Genomic DNA, 25,152 nt, shown 5'->3' on the forward strand with positions numbered 1-25,152 from the left:
GTGTACCACTTAATTACGTGACACATGTAATTTCAGAGCAGTTCTATTTATAGTGGAACTTTATTTTTAAAAAGCTTATATTTCAGAGTGGGAGGCGCTGCAAATCATTTTAGGCCCAGTAATGAGGCTGAAAATGTGACTCAGAGGAGCTGTAAAATTGGCCAGCCCTCCAAATGGGTCACGTTCGGATCAAGACGGCAGGGAGGACATTAATGGCGTGAAAACAAGCTCGGGATTTGAAAATTGGAGACTCTTGTTGGTCTGTGAATGTGTGCGTGTCTGCGTGCGCGTTGTGGTGGGGGTGTGTGTGTCTCTGTGTGCGTGTGTGTGTATGTCTCTGTGTGCGTGTGTGTGTGTGTTGTGGGGAAAGGTGGTTATTTATTAGCAGTAAAGATAGGGGAGAAGTCAACGGAAATTCAGGACATCTAACAGAAACTCAGAGTTTATATAAATACCAAACAAGGTCAGATTGAGTCAAATGCATATTCAGGGCGCAGTTCCACAGGGGAACGACAGAAGTGAGACACAGGTGTGAGGGCAGGGCAGGAGCAGCAAAGCTCAGAGAGCTGAAGTGCGGGAGGGGGCATGTCAGGGCTGTCAGTCACGCATCAGCAGCCAGGGCCGAGGGGAGACCCTGAGCCTTCTCCTCCACTGAGGCCAAAGTGTGTGTGTGCGTGCACGCGTGTGTGTGTGCATGCGGAGGGGCGGCAGCTGGTTTATTAGAAGGCCCTTAGTCTCTTGTAAGCACAGTGACGTAGCTTCCCTACTTTGGTGTGGCAGGGAGTGTGACTAAAGCACGATCCTTTTTTTTTTTCTTCACTGACTGAGTACAAGAATGATTAGAGGCTTGTAAATAATTTTGGGGGGACCTAGAAGGGTACCAAAAAGTACATGTGCCTGGTCTAAAAGTGACTGCTGGTGAGTGAAGTACGGCTGTGCCTCTTTTCCCCTACTCTGTCCCCGCCTGCCCCACCCCTGCCATAGAGACTGATCTGTCTCCAACAATTCAGCGAGAAACGCAGAGATTGTGCACAGCCTTCGCTGTGATTCAATGGGCAGGCTGTGGGGCAAGTGGTGAGCAAAGGTCATCCGTAAAAACAGTCCCAGCAGCATGATACTCAGTGGATTGAATGTTTCTAGTGTTCTGGGACTGATCGTTGTACTGAGGAAATATGGCTGCACTATTTCTCACCTTGACTTAGCTGTTCTCCCTTATACTTACATCCTGCTTGCTTGTGCTTCTGCATTCAGCCTAAATCCTTACACCTACTTTCAGGCACAAGCACATCTTGTAACCAAGGTTGAACTAGAACTTCAGCATCCCACTCATGTCCCCACTCCTTTGGCCTCTATTCTTCACTCAGTGCCCTCACCCTCATGTCTGACAAAGCAAATAAATACATGCTCATAGCAGGGGAAAGAAATATTTTGCCACCAAACAATAGCAAGGAGATTAAATAAATATATTTTCAAGATTTAGCACAACATACTATGTAAATAACAATGAAAAGATTGAATTTAATCCAAGGGTCCACAGCAAAATATCACCATTTGAATAAAAAAAAAGCCAATACATTTAGATATGGTTTCAAGGCCTAGGGTAGTACTTTGAAAAGATTGAATTAAATCTTGTGGATTGTTATTAACTAATTAGTTCTTTCTATTTGCTTTTTTGAAAAAATACTGATGAGAGTATTAATCTGAATATTAGTTTATAAATTATTGTCATAAATATCATTATTAGTAATAAATGATATTATGGTAATAATAAGAATTACTAGTAATAATAATAGCAGCATTTTATTTATTTAGGGATTATAAATTCTGTGAGGGCAGGGCCTGTGTTTAATAGGTAGGTGTTTAATAAGTATTTATGGAATACAAGTGATTTTCACATATATGCTTTCTTGGTCCTCTTAACAATTCAAGGATTCTGGCTCATACATGCTTAAATCTTTCACGTGCTTGGTATTTCAACTGGTAAATAGTAGAAATTTAGCAAATATTTGTTGGCTGAGGGATTGGTAGGGCAGGTGTTAACATCTGCTTTGTGAATTCAGAACACGCTTCTATGGCCTGACCATCAACTGACTCACCACAACCTTCTATAGGAAGCAAATATCACCACTCCTAGAGTGAACAGATATAAGATTATATATTTTACATTAAACAAATGTAAACTATGATCCCAGACCAATCTTGGACCTTGCTATTGATAAGCCTTTATCTGCAGATCACTGGAAAGGCAGTTTTCTTGTTCTATTCGTATATGTATGGAGCATTGAGATTGAAGAAGCAATAGTTGCTGACCAAGAGGAATTCTGCCTAAGGATTAACATCTAACAAATTTGACATTCACACTTGGAATGGTTAATTAATCTTGCCATGGGTTACTGAGACACTGCTTAAAGTTTCTGATAATGTTTGCTTAAGTAAAGAGTTCCAAATACATTTGAAGTTAGCTAAACTACTGTTGATAAACACTTACGTGATCCTTCAAAGAATTCCCAGAGGATATAATTGTCCACCTGTAGGAGCAGTAACAGGGACAAATACTTGGGAAATTACTGTATGAGCAACCTTTTAAGCCTTTTCTCAACAGCAAACTCGAGAAAATACGGAGCATACTACCTACCTCAAATGTAATTGTGAAGGACAATAAAAGCACTTCACAAACTAGAAAGCACTATATAGACGTAAGTTAATATTATTATTATTATTATCTATAAAATAGAGGTCACAATTGCTCATCTATCTTAAAAAGTTGGTTTGAGAATTAAATGAGCTGGTGTGGGAAAATATTTGAGGAAGACAAGATGCTTTTCAACTGCATAATGAAACTATTATTAAAATGTCCTATTCAAGGACATCAATATCTTTTTCTTATGACTAAAAATGAGGGTTGTTCTTTCTAGAGAGATTCATGGCATGGACACCAATAAAATAATTATCACCATTACATGCTCTTTGATTGAGTGCTACATGCTGATTCTTCAACATCAATTCTCTGTGAAGCAATGGACACGATGCAGAAAATGCCATCAGAGTCATAAAACCCACATGCCAGATAAGTTACCTGTCTGCTCAGCATCACTGATGCTTCTTAAAGAGTTGCTAACTGAAAAAGCTGTCTCCTTAGGACGTAAATCATTGTAATTGGAACTTTGGAAATTGTATGGTAGCTAGAATGATGAATAAAGCACAGTTGGAGAGTTTCAAGTATGGCAGTTTGTGTTTTCTTTAAAGCCTTTCTTATGAGAAATTGGGAAGTCAGACAATATCTATAACAAACATATGTCATAAGAAATCCAACTGCACATCAGAGATTTTTTTTTTTAGCAGCTAGAAAGTTCTTTCATGAATAGATTTCAATTAGCCACAAACATAAACAGCAAATTTGGTTTTGATTATATGGTATTTTTCCTAAGTCAGACTAACCCTCCAATTTTGAGAAGCAAATATTTGACGCCGTTTTTGTAAGTAATGCCTCCATTATCCTCACTGGCTCTGAGCTTGCCAGCGGTTCTTTCATTCTGAGGTCTTTGGAAAGAGCAGTTGAAGAGTAAGAACCAGTTTTGTTTGCTCATTAAGGGGTTCTGCAAGGGACAGGAGGAGAAACAATGTTGTCGACTGCAGCTATAGTCCCCTTATGGTACCTTTTCTCACAGTGTCCCTTCCTTATCAGACTTGGCAGTAGGAGAGGTTGACTTTCACACTCTCTTCCGGACACAGTTTTATGGGTAACAATAAAATCTCTATTGAGAAGGATGGAAATTATGGAGATAAATGTGGCATAATAGATAATGAGGTCAAGTGTCTGAAAACACTTTTTTTTTTTTTTTAAAGCATTCAACTCTTCTACTAGTCTCTTCTAAAAGCATCATTCAAAGGACTAAGGACACTTTGCCTCTTCAGATTTGAGGAACAGGGCCTGGGTCTTCCTTTTCAATGACTTTGGGAATCAGCACAATCTCAATTAATTGTATAGTACAAATTACTTTGCAATTGAATAAAGATTCTTTATGCATAAACTACATGGAAGCAGGCAAATTTTAGATCGACAGTATCATTGTAGTTAATATTACTACATAAGATTGATTTTCTTTTCTAGGGCTTTACTCTGTTAGGTAATACCTGTCACTTCTCCTTCCCTTACTCAGGACCCTTTCTGAGTTGCTTCCAGTGATAACTCCTGGTTCAAGCAATAGGTAAATCTCATAACTTATCCCCAATACCTCTAAATTGGCTATTTTGATTTTGAATCCTTAGTCTAGAATGTCCTGAAAATTTTACGTTTCTGCAACCATTTCGCTGGGTTCAGCAAGATAAACTTTATCAATTCTTTCTTTTCCTAAGATGCAGTACTTTCCCTGAATTCTTTATTTCCCAGTCCCTTCTTTATCACTTTTCTCCACTGTGCCTCTTCAGGTTCTCTGTTCCACCTCAAGCCACCCACCTAACCTGCTTCATCTAATCCAGAGGTTGCCTCTTTGACCGACTGACAATTGCAAAGTGATTCCATTAATATGTAGATGACTCTGGACAGAGCTGAACAGGCTAAACATGTGTTTGAATATAAGGATTAATCAACCTATAGGGTACCAACGTGTACCACACAAAAGGGAGAATATTTCTTTCCCTGTATTTGTGTCTTCTTTAATTTCTTTCAGCAACGTTTTGTAGTTTTTATTGTACAAGTCTTTCTCCCCCGTGATTACATTTATTCCTATATGTTTTATTCTTTTTGATGTTATTGCAAATGGATTGTTTTCTTAATTTCCTTTTAGGATAGTTTGTTGTTAGTGTATGTAAGTGCAACTGATTTTTGTATATTGATTTTGTATCCTGCAATTTTGCTAAGTTCATTTATTAGTTCTAATGATTCTGTTGGTGGAATCTTTAGGGTTTTCTACACATAAGATTATGTTATTTAAGAACAGAGATCATTTTAATTCTTCTTTTTCTTATCTAGTTGCTCTAGCTAAGACTTCCAATATTATGCTGAACCGAAGTGGTTGGAGTCAGCAACCGTGACTTGTTCCTCATCTGAGAGGAAAAGCTTTCAGGTTTTCACCGTGGAGTATGATACTACCCGTAGGCTTTTCGTAAATTACTCTTATCATGTTGAGGTAATTTCCTCTATTCCAAGTTTGTTGAGTGTTTTTATCAAAAAATAGTGTTGAATTTTATCAAATGCTTTTTCTGCATTCATTGAAATGATCTTGTGATTTTTACCCTTCATTCTGTTAATGTGGTGAAACACATGCATTTATTTGCATATGTGAAGACTTCCTTGCCTCCCAGTGATAAATTTCATTTGACAGGGTGTATGATCCTTTTAATGTGCTGTTGAATTTAGTTTGCTAGTATTATATTTAGGATTTTCACATATGTGTTCATGAGGGCTATTGGCCTACAGTTTTCTTTTCTTGTAGTGTCTTTGTCTGGCTTTGGGTAATACTGTCCCCATAAAATGAGGTTGGACGTGTTCCCTCCTTTTCAATTTTTTGGGAAGGGTTTGAGGATTATTAAAATGTCCTTACTACCAAAAACAATCTACATTTTAAATGCAATTTCTGTAAAAATTCTAACAGCATTCTTTGCAGAAATAGACAAAACTATTGTAAAATTTATATGAAACCACAGAGGGCCCTGAATAGCTAAGCAATCTTGAAAAAAAGAACAAAGCTGGAGGTCTCATGCTTCCTAACTTCAAAACATATTACAAAGCTAGAGTAATAAAAGCAATATGATATTGGCATAAAGACAGACGTAGACAAATGAAATAGAATAAAGATCCCAGGAAATAAACCCATGCGTATACAGTAAATGATCTTTGATAAACGGGGACAGAATAGTCTTTTCAACAAATGGTGTTGGGAATATCCACATGTAAAAGAGTGAAATTGGACCCTTATCTTACACCATACACAAAAATAAATTCAAAATGGATTAAAGACTTAAGGAAAAGACCTGAAACTATAAAATTAGAAGAAAACATAGTGGGAAACCTTGATGACATTGGTCTTGGCAATAATTTCTTGGCTATGACACCAAAAGCACAAGCCGCAAAAGCAAAAATAGGCAAGTGAGACTACAGCAAACTAAAATGCTTCTGCATGAAAGGAAGGAAACATCCAACAGAGTGAAAAGGAAACCTGTAGAATGGGAGAATATATTTGCAAACCATATATATGATAAGGGGTTAATATAAAAAATATATATAAGGAACTCATATAATTCAGTAGCAAAAATACCCAAATAGTTTAAAAATGATCAAAAACCTTGAATAAACATTTCTCAAAGAAGACATACAAGTTGCCAGCAGGTATATGAAAAGGTGATCAACATTACCAGTCATCAGGGAAATGCAAATCAAGACCACAATCAGATATTAACTCACACCTGTTAGGATGGCCGTTATCAAAATCACAGAAAATAAGTGCTGGAAAGGATGTAGAGAAATTGAAACCCTTTTGCACAGTTGTTAGGAATGTAAAATGTGCAGCCCCTATGGAAAACAGTATGGAGTTTCCTCAACAAATTATAAAAAGAACTACTGTATGATCCAGCAATCCTACTCGAACACAGGATCTCAGAGAGAGGTTTGCACTCCCACATTCACTGCAGCATTATTTGCAAAGCCAAGAGGTGGAAAAAACCTATATGTCTATTTATGGATAAATGGATAAAGAAACTGTGGTATATACATACAGTGGAATATTATTCATCCTTAACAAAGTAGAAAATCTGTCATATGCTACAACATGGATGAAACTTGAGGATATTATGCTAAGTGAAATTAACCAGCAACAGAAAGACAAATACTGCATGTTTACGCTTATATGAGGTATCTATAGTAGTCATATTTATAGAAGCAGAGAGTAGAATAGTGGTGGTCAGAGGCTGGGGGCAGGGGGGAATGGGAAGTTATTGTTCATTGGGTGTAGAGTTTATGTCACATAGAGTGAAAAAGATCTAGAGATCTGCTGTACAACAATACTCATGTAGTTAACAATATTGCACTATACGTTTAAAAAATTGTTGCGAGTAGATGTCATATTATGTATTTGTTTGGTTTTTTACTACAATTAAAAACAATAAGGGGAAGGGAGAAATTTTTTCTTCACGTTTGACCAGAGGAATAGGTCTGAAACTGGTTGGGGTGGTGGTGGTTGTCACTATACTTGTTGTTCTGTTTAAAAATCTGGGGTATTGGGCTTCCCTGGTGGCACAGTGGTTAAGAATCTGCCTGCCAATGCAGGGGACACGGGTTCAAGCCCTTGTCTGGGAACATCCCACATGCCGCGGAGCAACAAAGCCCGTGCGCCACAACTACTGAGTCTGCACTCTAGAGCCCACGAGCCACGACTACCGAAGCCCACGCACCTAGAGCCTGTGCTCCACAATAGGAGAGGCCACCACGATGAGAAGCCCGTGCACCGCAATGAAGAGTAGCCCCCGCTTGCCGCAGCTAGAGAAAGCCTGCGCGCAGCAACGAGGACCCAACACAGCCAAAAATAAATTAATTAATTAATTAATTTTTAAAAATTCTGGGGTATTAGGATTTACCAAGTATAAAAATTCTATTTTCAAAAAATTTTTAACATAAGCAAAGTTTTGCTTCAATTTTCTTCGGCTCATAAATGACTCTGCAATATCTAACATGTAAGAGGCTAACATGGTTACTGTCTAAAGGCAGCACAGAGGCCACTGAATATTTGTACAATTTTAGGAAAAGAGGAACAGCTCAAAATCTCCTTCACACTGAGGCAGGGAAAATGGGATAGGATCAGGATAGATGAGTAAATAGACGTCTTAGCTCTGTCATCCGGGCTGAGGGTTCCCCGCTGAAACTCCAGCTACCTAGGTGATCGATTGGACCCTACCTGTGTTAGGGAAATATAATCAACAAGAAAAAGTCTTCTTCCAATCCAAAAATCCTCTTCACAAAGATAGTTGAGAAACAAACCACTTTTATTATTAAATAAGCATTAAACTAGAATGTAATGTGCATCACAGGCAATTTGCTAAGAGATTGCAAGGAAAGAAATCTTCCCCTTTTTTTACACAAGCACATACAACCCATCACATACATGCTTTCTTTTTTTTTTAATTTAATTTAACTTTATTTTTAAACAGCATGTTCTTATTAGTTATCTATTTTATACATATTAGTGCGTATATGTCAATCTCAATCTCCCAATTCATCCCACCACCAACACCGCCGCCTCCCTGCTTTCCGCCTTGGTGTCCATACATTTGTTCTCTACATCTGTGTCTCTATTTCTGCCTTGCAAATCGGTTCATCTGTAGAGTCTTTTAGATTCCACATATATGCGTTAATATACAATATTTGTTTTTCTTTTTCTGACTTACTTCACTCTGTATGGCAGTCTCTAGGTCCATCCACATCTCTATAAATGGCACAATTTCGTTCCTTTTATGGCTGAGTGATATTCCATTGTATATATGTACCACATCTTCTTTAGTCATGTGTCTATCGATGGGCATTTAGGTTGCTTCCATGACCTGGCTATTGTAAATAGTCCTGCAATGAACATAGGGGTGCATGTGTCTTTTTGAATTATGGTTTTCTCTGGATATATGTGCAGTAGTGGGATTGCTGGGTCATATGGTAATTGTATTTCTAGTTTTTTAAGGAACCTCCATACTGTTCTCCATAGAGGCTGTATCAATTTACATTCCCACCAAAAGTGCAAGAGGGTTCCTTTTTCTCCACAACCTCTCCAGCATTTGTTGTTTGTAGATTTTCTGATGATGCCCATTCTAACTGGTGTGAGGTGATACCTCATTGTAGTTTTGATTTGCATTTCTCTAATAATTAACGATGTTGAGCAGCTTCTCATCTGCCTCTTGGCCATCTGTATGTCTTCTTTGGAGAAATGTCTATTTAGGTCTTATGCCCATTTTTTGATTGGGTTGTTTGTCTTTTAATATTGAGCTGCATGAGATGTTTATGTATTTTGGAGATTAATCCTTTGTCCGTTGATTGCTTTGCAAATATTTTCTCCCATTCTGAGGGTTGTCTTTTCATCTTGTTTATGGTTGCCTTTGCTGTGCAAATGCTTTTAAGTTTCATTAGGTCCCATTTGTTTATTTTTTATTTTATTTCCATTTCTCAAGATCAAAAAAGATTTTGCTGTGACTTATGTCAAAGGGTGTTCTTCCTATGTTTTCCTCTAAGAGTTTTATAGTGTCCTGTCTCACATTTAGGTCTTTAATCCATTTTGAGTTTATTTTTGTGTATCGTGTTAGGAAGTGTTCTAATTTCATTCTTTTACATGTAGCTGTTTCATTCTTTTATATGTCAGCACCGCTTATGAAGAGAGTCTTTTCTCCATTGTATATCTTTGCCTCCTTTGTCATACATTAGTTGACCATAGGTGTGTGGGTTTATCTCTGGGCTTTCTACACTGTTCCATTGATCTATATTGCTGTTTTTGTGCCAGTACCATGTTGTCTTGATTACTGTAGCTTTGTAGTATAGTCTGAAGTCAGGGAGTCTGATTCCTTCAGCCCCATTTTTTTCCCTCAAGTTTGCTTTGGCTATTCATGGTCCTTTATGTCTCCATACAAAATTTTAAGAATTTTTGTTCTAGTTCTGAAAAAAATGCCATTGGTAATTTGATAGGGATTGCACTGAATCTGTAGATTGCTTTGGGTAGTATAGTCATTTTCACAACATTGATTCTTCCAATCCAAGAACATGGTATATCTCTCCATTTGTTTGTATCATCTTTGATTTCTTTCATCAGTATCTTATAGTTTTCTGAGTACAGGTCTCTTACCTCCTTGGGTAGGTTTATACCTAGGTATTTTATTTTTGTGATGTGATGGTAAATGGGATTGTTTCCTTAATCTCTCTTTCTGATTTTTCATTGTTAGGGTATAGGAATGTAAGAGATTTCTGTGCATTAATTTTGTATCCTGCAACTTTACCAAATTCATTGGTTAGCTCTAGTGGTCTTCTGGTAGCACCTTTCAGTTTATTTATGTATACTATCATGTCAGCTGCAAACAGTGACAGTTTTATTTCTTCTTTTCCAATCTGTACTCCTTTTATTTCTTTTTCTTCTCTGATTGCCATGGCTAGGACTTCCAAAGCTATGTTGAATAGTAGTGGTGAGAGTGGACATCCTTGTCTTCTTCCTGATCTTAGAGGAAATGTTTTCAGATTTTCACCATTGAGAATGATGTTTGCTGTGGGTTTGTCATATATGACCTTTATTATGTGGAGGTAGGTTCCCTCTATGCCCACTTTCTAGAGAGTTGTTACCATAAATGGGTGTTGAATTTTGTCAAAAGCTTTTTCTGCATCTATTGAGACGATCATATGGTTTTTATTCTTCAATTTGTTAATATGGTGTATCACACCGATTGATTTGCGTACATTGAAGAATCCTTGCATCCCTGGGATAAATCCCACTTGATCATGGTGTACGACCGTTTTATTATGTTGTTGGATTCTGTTTGCTAGTATTTTGTTGAGGATTTTTGCATCTATATTCATCAGTGATATTGGTCTGTAATTTTCTTTTTTTGTAGTATGTCTGTCTGGTTTTGGAATCAGGGTGACGGTGACCTTGTAGAATGAGTTTGGGAGTGTTCCTTCCTCTGTGAGATTTTGGAAGAGTTTGGGAAGGATGGGTGTTAGCTCTTCTCTAAATGTTTGATAGAAATCACCTGTGAAGCCATCCGGTCCTGGACTTTTGTTTGTTGGAAGATTTTTAATCACAGTTTCATTTTCATTACTTGTGATTGGTCTGTTCATATTTTCTATTTCTTCCTGGTTCAGTATTGGAAGGTTATACCTTCCTAAGAATTTGTCCATTTCTTCCAGGTTGTCTTCCAGCAACTCTATTGGCATAGAGTTGCTTGTAATAGTCTCTTATGATGCTTTGTATTTCTGTGATGTCTGTTGTAACTTCTCCTTTTTCATTTCTAATTTTATTGATTTGAGTCCTCTCCCTCTGTTTTCTTGATGAGTCTGTCTAAAAGTTCATCAGTTTTGTTTATCTTCTCAAAGAACCAGCTTTAAGTTTTATTGATCTTTGCTATTGTTTTCTTTGTTTCTATTTCATTTATTTCTGCTCTGATATTTATGATTTCTTTCCTTCTACTAACCTTGGGTTTTGTTTGTTCCTCTTTCTCTAGTTCCTTTAGGTGTAAGGTTAGATTGTTTATTTGAGATTTTTCTTTTTTCTTGAGGTAGGATTGCATTGCTATAAACTTCCCTTTTAGGACTGCTTTTGCTGCATCCCATAGGTTTTGGATCATCATGTTTTCATTGTCATTTGTCTCTAGGTATTTTTTAATTTCCTCTCTGATTTCTTCAGTAATCTCTTGGTTATTTAGTAATGTATTGTTTAGCCTCCATGTGTTTGTGTTTTTTACGTTTTTTTCCCTGTAATTGATTTCTAATCTCATTGTGTTGTGGTCAGAAAAGATGCTTGATATGATATCAATTTTCTTAAATTTATCAAGGCTTGATTTGTGACCCAAGATGTGATCTATCCTGGAGAATATTCCGTGTGCACTTGAGAAGAACGTGTAATCTGCTGTTTTTGGATGGAATGTCCTATAATTATCAATTAAATCTAGCTGGTCTATTGTGTCATTTAAAGCTTGTGTTTCCTTATTAATTTTCTCTCTGGATGATCTGTCCATTGCTGTAAGTGAGGTGTTAAATGTTCCCCACTATTCCTGTGTTACTGTCAATTTCCTCTTTTATAGCTGTTAGCATTTGCCTTATGTATTGGGGTGCTCCTATGTTGGGTGCATAAATATTTATAATTGTTATATCTTCTTCTCAGATGATCCCTTGATCATTATGTAGTGTCCTTCCTTGTCTCTTGTCACAGTCTTTATTTTAAAGTCTATTTTATCTAATATGAGTATTGCTACTCCAGCTTCCTTTTGATTTCCATTTGCATGGAATATCTTTTTCTGTACCCTCACTTTCAGTCTGTATGTGTCCCTAGGTCTGAAGTGCGTCTCTTGTAGACAGCATATATATAGGTCTTGTTTCTGTATCCATTCAGCAAGCCTGTGTCTTTTGGTTGGAGCATTTAATCCATTCACATTTAAGGTAATTATCGATACGTATGTTCCTATTACCATTTTCTTAATTGTTTTGGGTTTGTTTTTGTAGGTCCTTTTCTTCTCCTGTGTTTTCCACTTAGAGAAGTTCCTTTAGCATTTGTTGTAGCGCTGGTTTGGTGGTGCTGAATTCTCCTAGCTTTTGCTTGTCTATAAAGCTTTTGATTTCTCCATCGAATCCGAATGAGATCCTTGCCGGGTGTAGTAATCTTGGTTGTAGGTGCTTCCCTTTCATCACTTTAAGTATATCATGCCACTCCCTTCTGGCTTGTAGAATTTCTGCTGAGAAATCAGCTGTTAACCTTATGGGAGTTCCCTTGTATGTTATTTGTCATTTTTCCCTTGTTGCTTTCAGTAATTTTTCTTTGTCTTTAATTTTTATTAATTTAATTACTATGTGTCTCAGTGTGTTTCTCCTTGGGTTAATCCTGACCGGGACTCTCTGCACTTCCTGGACTTGGGTGGCTATTTCCTTTCCCATGTTAGGGAAGTTTTCATCTATAATCTCTTCAAACATTTTCTCGTGTCCTTTCTCTCTCTCTTCTCCTTCTGGGACCCCTATAAGGAGAATGTTGGTGAACTTAATGTTGTCCAGAGGTCACATACATGTTTTCAAGATAAATAATAACTAGTCCTCAAGTAAGAGGACTTGATAGCACAGTTTGTCATATATAGTTCATCCTAAATTGTCCTGGTAGTTGGGGTGTTGTTGGCTAATTGCCTTATCCAGAGGACCAAAAAGTCTCATGTTTTTATGACTGTAGTTAGTTTTGCTACTTCGAGCAAGGGACCCCCTGAAGTTAGGCCCCCACTCTTCCACGGAAACTGGGAAACAGCGGTGCTATCTCCTTTGGTGTTAACATTTCAAAGACAGGGCTCCTAAGCCCTTGAGAAAGATGATTCTGGGTCATAAAGCTGGCAAGAATCTTATCTAGTTTTCAAAAGGATTTTTATACGTTTCAAAGGGATGCAAAAGTACCCCCAATGATAAACTTTTTAAGGTAAGTGCTCTAAGAAAAATGAGGGGATGGAAATCTCTTCCCCATTTTCAGCAGGGAGAATTAAACCTCTTATTTTTAATTTGTATTTGTTCTTACAGTGGAGCTGACAGCTTCGAACTTTCAAGGCAACCCCTGTGTGTGCGGGGGGGAGTGTCGGGGGGCACAATGAGCCTCAGTTTTCATGAGGCCCAGGTGCCTGGTGGGGATGGGGGCTAGGCAGCACCATATTCCCACTCCAGCCACAGGAAGAGCCATGCCGGGTCTTGGGGTGGGGTGAGGGGGCGGGTCCTGGTCCTTCACAACCCACACCTCTCCAAGAGGGCTTGTTTGAATCTTATATAGTGTCAGGTGCTGAGGCTTGGCTATGCTCAAAGAGGTTTTTAGTTAAATAATAATATTTAATGGTGTGTGCTTCTGTGTGTGAGATTTTTATGGGGATAAGCCTAGTAGGTCTTTGGGAAGGGTCCTTTCTATCAACTTTAGCTTCTGATGCATGTGCATTGCTAGTTAATACTTTTATTTCCAAAGGACTAGGTTTGAATTCTCTCTGAGGCTATCTTTATCAGAAATTTGCTTTTTTTTTTTTCCAAAAAAGTGATATTCCTTCTAACTGGTTCTGTTTAAACTCAATTTATCAAGCAGCTGAGTCTTAGCCAGCAGGTTTTGAAATCACCACTTATTAGACCAGATTCTATTATTTTTTTCAGTCGGTCTGTGAGAATAAACCTAGGTGCCATTTGAAATGAAGGCATATAACAGCCTTGCTCCAGAGATAATTTTCTCTGTTACATAACACTGCACCTCCAGATCGGTTGCTCAGTTAAAAGCATTTAACCCAGACCAAGTGATAATAGCAGGTGTGTGTATCATAAGAGAAGATCAAGTTACATCACCCCCGTCTCAAATTCTGCTTTACTTTGTTTGGCTATCGCCACCATTGGTTCTTGATTTTCCACAGATCAAATGAAGGTGAACGACAGCTGTGTTGGAATTACAATGTAAATTGCAACGTGCAAAGCCTACCCGAACAGGAAAAGCTGATGTGAAGCGGACAGTCATGATGAAGGCCTCCACTCTGACCTGGTTTGAACTTTTTAGTATGCAATAAACATATGTTAGTGTAAAAATGGTTAGGGTCTTTACTTTGTGCTATCACGTATCGAGTTCATTTAGCAAAAGCTTCAAGTGAGCAAGTACTTAGTTACCAACAGTCTTAAAAGACAATATTACATTTCCAAATTACTTTAGGTTGGACCTCAGGAAATGTAATTATATTCTTTACATTATTTCCTGACTGTGAATCCATTGCATTCTTATTCATTTTTTATAAAGTCCATCATACATTTATTTGCATTTGCTCCTATTTCAGATATTAATTCTCTCTCCTTAGTACCAGCTGTGCCTTTCAATCAAGTTACCTTTGACTTCTTACATCACTGAAGAGAAGTTTTAGCAATTCATAGCCTTTATACACATGCTTAGTTTTCTTCTGCATTTGATTGCCCTACCTAATAGAGAGTAATATGTAATGGTCAAGCAATGAAGCAATAATGTGGTGATTCTAAAGAAAGAAATAAAATGTGAAATATGCCGGATATTATAGGTCCCTCTCTACATTTTGTATCCCCAGATAGATTTTAAATTTCCTAAGAAAGCATCCTTGTTTCCCACATCCCTGTGTCTCTTACAGTGACTAGTAAAGGGCCTGAAGCATGGCTTTGCACAGGTAGATGCTCAATATATGCCTTGTTGACTGGAAGATGAAATGCACCAGAAGCAGATGCCCATCTAACACTTCTCTATAAAGAGGACATGACTCTGAATATCAAGGAAGTTGAGATGGGCATTTTCAAGATAATTAGTTCACCAAAATGAATTCAATAAGCTTATTAGAGTCCCTGGCAATGTATTCTATTTTGGACATAATACATTTAGTAAACACACCTATTGTCTGGCTTTCTGGGAAGGACAGGCTTATTTGCATTTTACTCAGCTGCCTATCTGTTTTTGACCCTGTGTTAACATAGCACCAAAGAGTTGATCAAAATATTCTCATGTGTCTTTTGAGGATAAAAACCATTCAGTTTATAGAAGAGAATTTGTTTTGTTTTAGATTTAAGGAAGAGTTGAATGATCACTTGGGATGTTCATAAACTGATGTCTGTACTGCATCCGTGCTGTAACAGATCAGACAGTTTCTTCCCCCACATCCTTTCACCAAAGGAAATACCCTCACTCTTTACATGTGACATTTTTCTTTATCAGAGAGCAGAAATGAATCTACAAGCCCTTTTGGCCTTCATGAACTTAAAGAAATTGATTTAACTGGTTTTTAAGAGAGATTGAATGAAAAATGTTTTTTCTAATGCCCCTTTAAAATCAATCACATCAAACCATAATTTGGTTTCCAACATTGTTACCTCATTATTCTAATAAATTAAAGGATTAACTGATATTTCCAAATCTTTGCGCTATATTATACGACTTTAATGGGGAGTTCATCACCGTCGGTGAAATGGTAGCTCAAAAACTGTATGTATTGGTGAATTATATTTGTCTCTCCTCTCGGTATAGAAGAGTCAGTGGCCAGTGTGTTAGGTTAAAATAAAGTAGGCGGTTGAGAAAAGAAGAAAGGTGAAGGGCACTAGTATTTATTAGACATCTGCTTTGTGCTCAACTCATTGCCTCATTTAATCTTCCTCTTTCAAAATAAGTTTTATTGGCTCTACTTTACAATGATGAAACTGGGACTCCGAAATTTTGCCCAAGGCTCCCTAGCTAGAAAAAAGTGGGGAACCCAGGATGAGAAACTGGATTTCTCTGGCTCCCAAATATTTCTACTAACCTGTGATGGCACAAACATGATTCAACTATGGAAAAGACATAGGATAGGACAGGAAAAATTTAGCCTGAAAAAATGAATACAATGGGAGAAATTCATGTTTCACCTATACTGTACAAAGAATAGTTGCACAGAGAAAGAGGAGATAATTTCCAAGGGCAGGTTGGAGAACATTAAAATAGGAGGTGAAGAATTTTAATTAGATTTATGGAAAAAGACTTGCCTGTGAGGGCTGTAAACACTGTAGCAGATATTTGAGAGGAGGAACTGCCTTGTCGGAAGCTCTTAGAACAGAAGAGATTCTCTCCCATTAGATTACGCTAATAAATGTCAAGGCGCTTAACCCATCATGAGTCCCTGTGTGTGGCATTTGATCGTCACCCCTGCAACTCCTTCAGTTGAATTGTCAGTTGGAATAAAAGAAAAGGACTTGAAATCTCGGGCAAAAGTAGAGTCTACTATTGGTGAAAGCCCAACAGATTAGCTCAAATACACATGTGTGAATATAGATTTGGTAAGATCAAGACAGCCTTAAGCTTCCCCACAGCTTGATTCAAGTTTAGACAGGTGTCTTCCTGACTTGAGGTCCTTGACCTTTCTTTTCTGAGTTTTACTAAGTTACTTTAGAAAACTTGTAAATTCTTTCTCTGCCCCTTTGAGATGCAAAATGTTAAAAGCCTTTTGCCAGTTTGACTTCCTAAGACAGTCTTTCTCAAAGACCTGGGAGTCATACCTTTGAAATGTAATTATCAAGGGAGAGAGTACCCTTATCTCCCATTGCTTCCAGAGGGTAGGAGCCTAACTTTAGTGGGCATCTTACACCAAGTTGTAAAACTACCTCCTGTCATGAAGATTAGAGGAAGTTTACTTTTCATTTAGGTAAAGATAGTTAGCAGACACAGTGGCCTACCATTCCCCTTCCAGCTCTTAAAAACTCTCCAATCCTTTGTTTTAGTAGATTGAGCTCAGACTGAGTTCTGGCCTTTCTCCTCTATTGCAGTAACCTTGAATAGAGTGTTCCTTGCCTGTTTAATTTTGTCCAGTGCAGTTTTTGCTTTGGCAGATATTATAAACATATTCTCACACATGAAGAACTTCTGCAAAACTGAAAAAAATGCAGCAATTTAAGACAGAAACCATAGTAATTTTCAGGTGATGCAGAAAACACAGTTAAAAATGCTTATTTGATTTTTTGGGTCATCTTCACTGCGAAATTATATTCTTCATTATCTGTATTTTACTTTTTATTTAGATCTTGATCAATTAAGTTGATGTGTATTTCACAAATGTCAAAGTACTATTTTGTCCTGGTTTTGTGCTAAAAAGATGTGCAATTCCATTATGCTTAATGTGAGTGGCTTTTTGGAGAAATGATAATTTGTTTGTTTTTGTGCTTTCAAGTTTCTTATATAGTAAGCTGCCTATTTGGGGGCAGAAAAATCATCCTAGCAGTTAAGCTCACTTATAATGTTAAATTATTAGTTTATCATTAATCTTTCATGTGATTTACTAATGTAGACAAGAGATTAGTTTCGAACTCAGTCAGAGTCTCCTTGTGAGTTATGCTCTTCAGTGTGTTATATTGTTTATCAGTTTTTCTGTCTTAAAACAAGGAATCATAATATAATGAAGTCTTTCTTTATATAATATTATTTAACCAAATGTCTTGAGTTAAATGGCACTTAGATTATTATTTAGTTCTTTTAACTTGGGTCTCTAGAATTCATGCATATTGATATCACTATGATATTTTGGAACATCCTTGGTTCCCCAAGTAGATGTATGGGTAGTAGTCTCATACTATAGTAGTATAATCTCATTGAGATGGTCTTGGGGTAATTCCTCAAGCCAAAACTGAGTCTCCCATGAATCTTTGGGACCAGAGATAAGCTTTAGCTAGTCCACATTCTCTAGCACCTATCTATCATATATCTATTTAACCAATGATGACAGCTAACAAAACTCATTCCTATAAAATAGTTTATTCTAGAACTGATTTTTATTTCAGACTCTGAGCTCCCAGACTGTCTTCTGATAAATAACTCTACTCAAATGATTGCTTGTAAGTTTAAACAAATACAATGATTTGTTGGTCAAATTTGGGATGATTAACTCAGTTCAAATCTCCGTCTCTTAACTCATCCTTCCTCTGGGTATACCCTAAAACTTTGAGGGTTTTGATAATAATAGCCAGGCATCTCAAGGTTGGGGCGATATCCCATTTCAGCCATGTCATGAGGCCACTCCAGAAGTCCTATGAAGAGGTCCACCTGGGAGGAACTGAGGCCTCCTGCCAATAGCTATGTGAGTGAGTCATCTGGGAAGTGGATCCTCCAGCCCCAGTTAAAACTTCCGATAACTGCACCCCCAATCAACATCATGACTGCAAACTTTTACAAGACCACTGAGCCAGAATCACTCAGCTAAGCTGTTTCCCAAATTCCTGACTCACAAAAACTGTGAGGTAATAATATTTGTTGTTATTTTAAGCTGCTAAGTTTATGGACAAAAGTTTTGCAGCAATAAATGACTAATAGAGCCCAATGTATGTGTGCCTGTGTGTGTTTGTGTGTGTGTTTTCTCTTTCCTGTGTTGGGCTGTCTACACTACTCCTGGGGGTATTTTCCAGTTAACTGCCAGGTTGGAGGTGGGCACTGAATTTGGGAGAGAGGGATAGAATAGAGATAGCCCAAGGGTTTAGGTTGAACCCGTCCACAAAGGTTCACAGAAGGCTACAAACAAGAAGAGTTTAGTCGGGGTCTTAGGAATTGCAATTCAGGAGGTACAGATTCAAGCAGCACCTCAAATGTTCTCTGAGAGAAGTAAAAATGGTGGAGGTTTATAAAGACAGCAGACAAAGACATCCCAGAGAAGTTACATAGTTGTTTTGCAGAACTATGATTGATTCCAGCAGATGTTCATTTACTTGTCAGCAGCTGATTGGTTGTTAAGCTGTGGTTTCCAGGGAGTGAAGAAGACTAGTTCCAGGTGGCCTGTGGTTCACCAAATCAGAATTTTATGTTGCATCTGGGTGTGGACATATGTAAGTTCTACTTCCTTAATGGCCTCTTGGCTCCATTATAGATCCCTTTGACATAAGTGACTCCATTTTGCTGTTCATGGTCTGCAAAGCACGCTTTATTGTCATATTGTTACAGAAAATGGTATCTCCAAAGAGGTGAAAGTAGTGGTTTCCAATTTAATAGTCATGACACACTTGAATTCCTTTTCCATACTGCAGCCAAAAATCTCTTTCTGAAGGGTAAATCCAGCTATCTAATTCCACTGCTTAAAACCCTTGAAAGGTTAAGGTCCGTACTCCGTAAATGGTTGACAAGACCTTTCTTAATCTGGGCTCTGCTGACCTGTCCAGCCACTCTTACCCACCAACAACTCTCACCCCTAGACTTACTGAAAGATCCTCTCTCCATGAGCGTGGCTGCTTTCACTTGTCAGCCTTGCTCAGGCTTTCCCCTCTGCATGGAATTCCACACTCTTACTCTGCCCTTTTTATGACTCCATGAGTCATATCCAGCCGTTTGATATTTTGCTTGATCTTCACAGCATTTTTGATAAATTTGAATGAACATTTTAAAAACATAGATTTCTTCTTCAGGAACAGTCTGAAGATAGGGCAAGATGAGTTGTCCCTTGGCCCTCGAGACACATGATGTCCTCCTTTTTTAATAGTATTTTTAAAATACCATTTTTAGCAGGCAGCTTGAGTTAGTCTGGAGCCTCAGATAGCAGATGCCAAGAGGGGATTAAATATGCAAGGATGTTATTAGGGGGATGCCTGTGTGAAAGGAAATAGGAAGCTGTTTTAAGAATACCTGGGATTTGTTTTAATCAGGTATGGTAAGGCATGCAGACATGGAAATAATACTTACAATTCTCTAGAAACAGGAGGCATATCATGCCACACAGGTGAGCACCAGGGTTGGTCAGGAGACAAAAGTAATGGAGGAAAATGTGGGCAAAAGCCTTTACTGTGGTTTCTGTGGGAAGGAATAGGCAGAGGCAAGTTGAGCAGGTTTAGAATTGGCTAATTTCAATAATTTCAGCAGCTCGGGAGCCTAGAGGCTGTCTCCAGTTGCCTGGTACCTGGCCTTGGGATGATTAGGGCAAGTGGATAGTGGCCTGGGGTGTAAAAGACCAATAAAGAGGCGGTTGGGTATATGGGCTCTGGATTGAGGTTTACATTTGAAAGAAAGACATGCTCAGGGACAACTTATTATCTCTTGGAATCTGCTAATCCTGGGAGGGCCCTTCCTTCCAGGCTCAGCAAGGCCCCAGATGTCAAAGCATTAGAATGCAGAAAATAAGAAGACATGGTTAATAGAGAAGGGACCTAGCAAAGGCAGGGAACCAATGGACTGCAATGAGAGTATGATCTAGAGAGAAGAAAAAGGAGAAAAGGTGGGGTGGAAGTGTCCAAGAGTGTCAAGCAGTTTGAGGAATATTTGGCAAGGTAGTTGGGGAGTATTTAAGCCCAAGTTTGCTGATGAAGAGTCCCCTGTCTCCCTGAAACAAGACCTGGTACCCGATCAGATCACATTCGTTCATTGGATGCCGGTGGTCCATGGGAGCACAGCCTCAATGCAAACATAGTCATGGGTTTCAAAGCAGAACAGCTGGACCCTCAGCCTGGTGTGCTTCCTGTAGTAGGGGTCTGGGAGGCACATTTTCATGGCCGTCATAGATTTCATCCTTATTCAGAGGTGAGGAAATTGCATTTCAGAAAGTTCAGGAAACATTCCCAGAGTTACAATGCTAACAAATGAAAGAGTTAGAATTCAGCATTAAAAACCTTTGCTCATACTGCCATGCAACACATCACCCTATCAACAGACAAGCTATCTGTTCATCAGGCAGGGCTTTTTAAAAACTCTGGAGACGTGGTAGCTTCAGCCAATTCCCTTTATCAGTGTCAATAATCCTTATATTGTCAGTTGAAAACTACTGAATTCATCACGGAATTGATGAATAATACAACTTTGAATGAGGATTTTCATTTATCAGACAATTAGGTGTTCAGCAGACCCCAGATAACTTTAATATAATACGTTTAGGAAATATGTTCCTGAAGGGAAAATTATTATAAACTGTGCTCTTTATCGTTTCCGTATTTTTTAATCCTTGATATTAGTGACCATTGACCTGGAAGCCATACAGTCATGATGTACTCAGGCATTATCTGTATTAGGACCAAGCACTCGTTTGATCAGGGCTAATGAGGCCAAGATCATTGGCTTAACCACCTTGAGGTCAAGTTAGCTTTAACTAGTCCCGAGGTCACAGACTTTTGACTTTTCAGCTAAGTTATCTATACTGCAAAGGTATGTGCAAGAACACCAGCACTTCTTGGCATCATATCAAGATGGATTCACTTTTACCTTACTGCCCACTCTTAAGCACAGGATGTAAGCATTTGCCAGATTTACAGGTGTCAGTCTATTCCATTGAATGAATTTCACACATGCCCATTTTATCTACTGACAAAAATGTCATCAGACTTTGGTATGGTAAGCTTTTTCTACAATACTTTGAAAAATGTAAATTACTGTTGAAGTATAAGTTATTCATGCTGTTGCATGACTCTAATAATAATGATAATAATGTTTGTCTTATGATCTAGTGAGTGTTTGTTTGTGTGGTAGGCAGCCTCTAAAAAGAGCCCCAATGATCTCTGCCTCCTGGTGCTCACAGCCTTATATAATTGTCTCCCCTTGAGTGTGGGCTGGACCAAGTGACTCAATTGTAAGAAACAAGAAGAGCACAAAAGGGATGAAAAGCCCAACACTGGATTACAAAAAGACTGTAATTTCCATCTTGTTTGCCATCCTGCACTTTTCTGGCTTGGAGATCTTGCTCTGGGAGAAGCAAACTGTCCTGTTGTGGAGAAGACCATGTGGGGAGGAAATGATGTCTCCTTCCAAAAAGCCAGTGAGGATATCAGGCTTGCCCAAAGCCACATGAGTGACCTTGGAGATGGATCGTGCAAGGCCTGCCAACAGGAAGCAGTTCTGTCCAGGTCAAGCCTTGAGATAACCGTGGCCCTGCCCTACACCTTGATTGCCACATGGTGTGAGAACCTGAGCCAGAGAGCCCAAGCAGCCGTGCCCAGGTTCCTGTCCCACAGAAACTATGAGACACATATTTTTTAGAAGATTTTGGAGGTAACTTGTTATGTAGCAATGGACAACTAATATACCTGGGAAGGCACATAAAACATTTTGGGTGGGAAGATTTGCTGCAGGTTCATAAAAAAACTCAGCTAAATTTTCATGATGCTGCACTTTCTTAGCATCTCCAAAGGATTCGCACAGTCAAAGAAGTGGGAACAGATACTGTTCTTCCTTATAACTTTTAAAGTATTCATTAAAGATTCTCTGAACATTTCATATTAAATTACTCCCATTATTATGTAGTGTTAACTTATGTCATAAACTGCTTATGTCAGAATAAACTAAAAAGGGTGGGAAAGGTAAAGTATACTTATGCTCCTATGCAAATCAATGAAAAGTATAAACCTCTATTTTAGAGCCACCCATGAAAGCATAAGAATAGTTTGGGGAGACCTTCAAGATGGCGGAGGAGTAAGAAGTGGAGATCACCTTCCTCCCCACAAATACATCAGAAATACATCTACACGTGGAACAACTCCTACAGAACACCTACTGAACGCTGGCAGAGGACCTCAGACTTCCCAAAAGGCAAGAAACGCCCCACGTACCTGGGTAGGACAAAAGAAAAAAGAAAAAACAGAGACAAAAGAATAGGGATGGGACCTGCACCAGCGGGAGGGAGCTGTGAAGGAGGAAAGGTTCCCACACACTAGGAAGCCCCTTCGCGGGCGGAGACTGCGGGTGGCAGAGGGGGGAAGCTTCAGAGCCACGGAGGAGAGCGCAGCCACAGGGGTGCAGAGGGCAAAGCGGGGAGATTCTCGCACAGAGGATCGGCGCTGACCAGCACTCACCAGCCCGAGAGGCTTGTCTGCTCCCCCGCCGGGGCGGGCGGGGGCTGGGAGCTGAGGCTCGGGCTTCGGTCGGATCGCAGGGAGAGGACTGGGGTTGGCGGCGTGAACACAGCCTGAAGGGGCTAGTGCACCACAGCTAGCCGGGAGGGAGTCCGGGAAAAAGTCGGCAGCTGCCGAAGAGGCAAGAGACTTTTTCTTGCCTCTTTGTTTCACGGCGCGCAAGGAGAGGGGATTAAGAGCGCCGCTTAAAGGAGCTGCAGAGACGGGTGTGAGCCGCGGCTATCAGCGCGGACCCCAGAGACGGGCATGAGACGCTAAGGCTGCTGCTGCCGCCACCAAGAAGCCTGTGTGTGAGCACAGGTCACTATCTACACCTCCCATCCCGGGAGCCGGTGCAGCTCGCCACAGCCAGGCTCCCGTGATCCAGGGACAACTTCCTCAGGAGAACGCACGGCACGCCTCAGGCTGGTGCGACATCACGCCGGCCTCTGCCGCTGCAGGCTCGCCCCACATCCGTACCCCTCCCTCCCCCCGGCCTGAGTGAGCCAGAGGCCCCTAATCAGCTGCTCCTTTAACCGCGTCCTGTCGGAGCGAAGGACAGATGCCTTCAGGCGACCTACACGCAGAGGCGGGTCCAAATCCAAAACTGAACCCCAGGAACTGTGCGAACAAAGAAGAGAAAGGGCCATCTCTCCCAGCAGCCTCAGAAGCAGTGGATTAAATCTCCACAGTCAACTTGATGTGCCTGCATCTGTGGAATACCTGAATAGACAACGAATCACCCCAAATTGAGGAGGTGGACTCTGGGAGCAACTGTAGACTTGGGGTTTGCTTTCTGCATCTAATTTGTGTCTGGTCTTATGTTTATCTTAGTTTAGTATTTAGAGTTTATTATCACTGGTAGATTTATTTATTGATTTGGTTGCTCTCTTCCTTTTTTTTTAATGCATAGATATATATTATTTTTCCTTTTTCTCTTTTTGTGAGTGTGTATGTGTATGTTTCTTTGTGTGATTTTGTCTGTATAACTTTGCTTTTACCATTTGTCCTAGGGTTCTGTCTATCCGTATTATTATTATTTTTTTAGTATAGTTTTTAGTGCTTGTGATCATTGGTGGATTTGTTTTTTGGTTTGGTTGCTCTATTCTTTCTTTCTTTCGTTTTTTTTTATTACTTTTTAATTTTAATAACTTTTCATTTTATTTTATTTTATTTTTTCTTTCTTTCTTTCTTTTTTTACTCCCTTTTCTTCTGAGCCATGTGGCTGACAGGGTCTTGGTGCTCTGGCCAGGTGTCAGGCATGTGCCTATGAAGTGGGAGAGCCGAGTTCAGGACATTGGTCCACAAGAGATCTCCTGGCTCCACGTAATATCAAATGGCAAAAATCTCTCTGAGAGATCTCCATCTCAGCAGTAAGACCCAGCTCCACTCAACGACCAGCAAGCTACAGTGCTGGAAACCCTATGCCAAATAACTAGCAAGACAGAACACAACCCCACCCATTAGGAGAGGGCTGCCTAAAATCATAATAAGGTCACAGACACCTCAAAACACACTACCGGAAGCCTACACAACCCACTGAACCAACCTTAGACACTGGAGGCAGCCACCAAAAACAACGGGAACTATGAACCTGCAGCCTGCAAAAAGGAGACCCCAAACACAGTAAGTTAAGCAAAATGAGAAGACAGAGAAACACACAGCAGATGAAGGAGCAAGGCAAAAACCCACCAGACCAAACAAATGAAGAGGAAATAGGCAGTCTACCTGAAAAAGAATTCAGAGTAATGATAGTAAAGATGATCCAAAATCTTGGAAATAGAATGGAGAAAATACAAGAAACGTCTAACAAGGACCTAGGAGAACTAAAGAGCAAACAAACAATGATGAACAACACAATAAATGAATTAAAAATTCTCTAGAAGGAATAAATAGCAGAATAAGTGAGGCAGAAGAATGGATAAGTGACCTGGAAGATAAAATAGTGAAAATAACTACCACAGAGCAGAATAAAGAAAAAAGAATGAAAAGAATTGAGGACAGACACAGACACCTGTGGGACAACACTAATCGCACCAACATTCAAATTATAGGGGTCCCAGAAGAAGAAGAGAAAAACAAAGGGACTGAGAAAATATTTGAAGAGATTATAGTTGAAAACTTCCCTAACATGGGAAAGGAAATAGTCAATCGAGTCCAGGAATCAC

At 39.2% G+C, this 25,152-nt stretch overlaps 1 long non-coding RNA gene across 1 annotated transcript; it reads left to right on the plus strand.

Moving 5' to 3' along the window:
• Positions 1 to 248: 248 nt before the first annotated feature.
• On the plus strand, positions 249 to 22,818 carry LOC309636560. The gene is made up of 3 exons (XR_014250072.1): positions 249 to 259; positions 2,916 to 11,574; positions 14,083 to 22,818. It is a non-coding gene; the product is annotated as an uncharacterized lncRNA (long non-coding RNA).
• Positions 22,819 to 25,152: the final 2,334 nt, after the last annotated feature.

Source organism: Balaenoptera physalus, assembly GCF_965194825.1.
Source record: "Balaenoptera physalus genome assembly, chromosome: 1".
Classification (NCBI taxonomy): Eukaryota; Metazoa; Chordata; class Mammalia; order Artiodactyla; family Balaenopteridae; genus Balaenoptera; species Balaenoptera physalus.